This window comes from Clytia hemisphaerica, unplaced genomic scaffold (assembly GCF_902728285.1).
Source record: "Clytia hemisphaerica strain Z4C2 unplaced genomic scaffold, Clytia hemisphaerica genome assembly, whole genome shotgun sequence".
Lineage (NCBI taxonomy): Eukaryota > Metazoa > Cnidaria > Hydrozoa > Leptothecata > Clytiidae > Clytia > Clytia hemisphaerica.
Window position 1 is genome coordinate 130,410 of NW_027104074.1, and position 4,691 is coordinate 135,100.

The window sequence follows — 4,691 nt, forward strand, 5'->3', positions numbered from 1 at the left end:
TCATAACGTTACGAACACCTGTGTCCGATAATTCCACAGTGAGGACCGAGGACAAGTGAAGTTTAAAAACTTGCTTATATATAAATTGTTGTGAAGGAATACAACGGCTGACCTCGACCTTAACGTGTCTTGTTTTTCGTCACGCCCAGACGTTTACTTATTTTTAAGTAATCATGCCTGACTGCCCACGATCCTAATTTAACTAAATTCGACTTTTAGATGCTGACAGTTTGTTTGATCAAAATAGATTACCATCTTCAAGGAGATGTTAATTTAAATTGTATTTCTTGTAATATCACTTTTGAGCGGAAGGATTAGCGTGTCAATGCGCTTTCGAAACGAAAGAATTGACACAAACTTATGATCACGCGCTTTCGAAACAAGAGCGATAAAACATGAAATTTAAAGGAAACCTTGATAAACGAGTTCAATTCTACATGCTAAAAAAACGGATTTATCTCTTGGAACTGAGAAATAAGGGCAATATGAATTGATTTTGTTGCTTACATGAATTTCAAGGTCTCTAAAAATATTTTTAGTAGCTCTTACAGTTTTAGACTATCTGAGAAAAAAGTTTCAGGGGGAGCATATTCTTTCGCTCCGAGCATTGAACTCCTCCCACCTCCAAATCTCTTGTACATGTAGAACAACAAAGACGTCTGTATAAAAGACATTTGCGGTAGGTATTACAATATTTCACTTTTTAAAAACAGTCATTTCGCAGGTTTGCATGTCTAAGTCTATCAAAAAGTTTACGGCATTTATTTGAGCGTTCTTCCTTGGAAAAAGAGAAAATGGTGTGAACTAGTGAATCTAAATCCGAAATTCTTGCCTTAGTTGTTGAACACGTTCGTTGTCCAACAAACTTAGGACCATGTCTGGGAAGCGGTGAAAATAATTTACCCGTTGGAACCTCTTTATTCATAGACTTAACGCGTTCATTTAAACCGTAAGGATAGACTGATCGAAGTGTCTTTATCCAGAAATTTTCTCTTTCAAGCCGAGACTGTAGCATTGCTGAATCAATTTTTCCGTTCAAATAACCATCACCTGGAAGTTTTTCAAGAATTTGTATGCTGAATGTGGCACCAGGACACACATTTTTGTAGTGATCTATAGAGATTTCACAACCTGATTTACCTTTTCTATGAATATTCATTCTGAGATTGAGAGCAACAGCACTTTCACCAACATATTGGACACAACAAGACGAACATTGAAGGACATAAATATAGTTTTGCAATTTACAATGAAATTTTTCCACATCAATTGCAAGTGGGTGGATTCTACCAGTAACATTTGACAGGTTTTGCAGTCTGAGCGACATTTGCGAAATCCTGCCCTGGGTCTGTTACTCCCCTCAGCCAATGTAACAGGACGACCTCCAAGTGTCCCTGTGTTATGAACACTGTTAGCATTGACACCTTCTGGATAAGACTGTTGAGGAGTTGTATATATATAGTCTAGAAGTATAAAACCTTCAACTACTCAAAATGGAAACAATAAAGACAAAACCCACAAAACAAAAAGACAATACAAATACAACAAAAATCTAGAACATTCACAGAAAATCAATCAGGTTGGAGTAGAAAAGGAAAATATGATGACATAGAAATCCGTCAATGTAAAACTAGTGATCTAAAATGACTTTAAGGAAGAAAGTAACTCAATATGAGTTAAGATGGAAAGAAGTAACTCAATATGAGTCAAAAAATATTTCAAGAAAACACATTATCTGTTCCTCAGTTTTCAACCTACACAGGATTTGTATATGTGTTTTTATATATATAATATGAAAATATATAGGGAGGGACCCAGAGAGGACTAATTACCCTTTCATTATAACATCGTCTCTCTAAGAGGAAAAAGAATTCGGCCATTCTTTGTTGTTTGTAGATCTGACAGGAGAAAACATTTTATTTTCATACTATATTAAGCAGATATTCAATGGGTTAAAGTTGGTTATTGAGATTTATTAACCCGAGGTGATGTAATATTCAACGAGGCGAAGCCGAGTTGAATATACATCACTGAGGGTTGATAAATCCAATAACCAACGAAAATATTATATATTATATCTTGTCACAGTAAAACCAATTTTCTTCGTCTATGCGAGAGTGTATAGAATATAACGTAGTCAGAAATAACACATCATCTTTCTAATGAATATTTCGGCCAACTGGCCTTTTTCAACATAAAAATGGATTTATTTGACAAGGTTTATATACTAATTCTATATACACAAGGGAAAAAAAAAAAAAAAAAATTATAGGTCTATTGACAATTAAAAAGTTCATCTGAGAATAAAAGTTAAAAAGGCGTTAAAATGACGGTTTAATGTACAATTGTAATTAACGAAAATAAATTAAGCTCGGAAGAATAAATAGGGTAATAAAATATGATAAAGTAAAGAAGTTTTTTCTCAAAAGTTAAATTCCCGCCTGTTTTATTATATATATACATAGAGGTAAAAACAAATCATTAATTATGTCAATAGTCAAACGTTTCACTTAAAACACTCCCATAATCGAACGTTTGAATGTTTTCTTTTTTAAAATGATTTTCTTAATTACTTTGAGTCATAAAATTTGTTCTTGAAATTGACAATAGATTTATTTTAATGAATTTCTTTGATAACAACAAGAGCGACAAAAAATCAAACTTTGAAAGCAAATTTGAAAAAAAATTCTACTGTGGTATAATAGCCATGGTATATCAGGAATTATTCAATGGCTGTTTTCGCCTACAGGTATATAATAAATATATATATCAATACTTTTCTTTTTCTAAAATGACAGATATTACATATCTTCACTATATATATAGTGAAGATATGTAATATCTGTCATTTTAGAAAAAGAAAAGTATTGATATATAAATAACTCAAACTGATAAAAACGAAAAAAGTTAAGAATATTTTTGTTAATTGTGTGTATTTACGATTTTTTTGCTATTTTTTATTTTTTAATCATTCCGAATATATATACACTATACAGTATATGGCCCCCAAAACGGAGACGGCCCCCAAAACGGAGGTTTTCATTAAAATGAAGATTCTGACTTGTAGATTTATCAGAATTAAACGATTTTTGTTTATTTTGAAAGAATGATGGTTATACTTAAAAATGAGCATGTTTTTGCTGGTTTGAGACAGATTCAAAATAACATATTTGCGTCTAAAGGAAATATTTAACACCAAAATTAGATAAAAATTGCATATAACTCACTCTAGCTCCTTGAATATTGAAAATAAGTTATGAAAACGGGGTATAGGATACTTTCTACTTTCTACACCTAAGCCGTTCAGAAAATGCAAATACATCTGTGACTTTAGAGGCTGGGTAAAGATATAGCATCTTGAAGGTCAACCAGTATTTGGAGCCCTAGAAATCAGCATTGACAAAACCGAAAATTCTAAATATGAGATAAAGCAAAAAATCTTGGAATTCTATTCCTATCACCTTGATTAATAGTTCATAACAAAAATTAACATTATATATAAAGATTTTCGCTGAATCAGCAAAAACGGCAATTCATAATTTTTTTTGCAAAATATAGGACAAAAATATCTTTAAAGCTTAATATTTTCAGTTTCAGTTAAGCTTTTTTTCTAAAATTTTCACAGCTTATTCCATACATTAATAGAACTATTTTCAAAGAGATTGTTTTCAAAAACTTGATTAAGACGTTGTTAAATCAAATTGTCATTTTGAAAATTTCTAAATTTTCAGTTTGGACTTTGCAATATCGAAAATCTTGAAATATTTCATAAAAATCATAAATTTTACATCCATCGGGTCGTAAATTTAAGGGAAAACACAAATATGTTCATAGTTTTTCCCCCTATTACCAATGGGCTTAATAATTTGATTTTAACTCCACCTCCGTTTTGGGGGCCCAAACCTGCATTTTGACAACCAAGGGTATACTGTAAAAATTTTATCAAATAAATTTATGCCCAAAACCCTCTAAATCATATTTCAAAACTATGGTCAAAATTTTGTATTCATATCTTAAAGATATCTCGAGAAATCGCTAAAATTTCAAACCTCCGTTTTGGGGGCCATTAGAAAAAAGCTACCTATCTTTAAGCGATTGAAAAATATTGTTGAAATTGAAAATTTTGAAAAAGAACTTCCAGGAAATAAAGTAGAGATGTTAAAGGTTTTCATGCAGCAAAAATTTTTGTAAAATCTCTTTTCCTCTAGATTTGAGAGAAATTTCAAATTTGATCGCCGTTTTGGGGGCCACATACTGTACACTTTTTTATCAGTTTGAGTTATTTATATATCAATACTTTTCTTTTTCTAAAATGACAGATATTACATATCTTCACTATATATCTTCACTATATATTTTTGAAAAATTGAAACTTTTTTTTTTTTTTTTTATTAATATTATGTATGTATTGTATGTTAGTTTTCTCAGTCATTTTCTTTTTCGTTCTTTCCCGTACAGACGGCTGCACGGACTTTAGGTGTCGAACCGGGTTCTGGGCCTACTTTTTAAAAATTTGTGTTTGATACTTGTAATTTGGGGAGAAGACATAACTTGGACCCCCTCAATATGGACCCCAATATGGACCCCATTATGGACCCCATTATGGACCCCAATATGGACCCCCTCAAAAATTGCAAATTGCATCACGACACCACGCGGTCGAATTGTATCATGGTTACCTATCAGGGGGG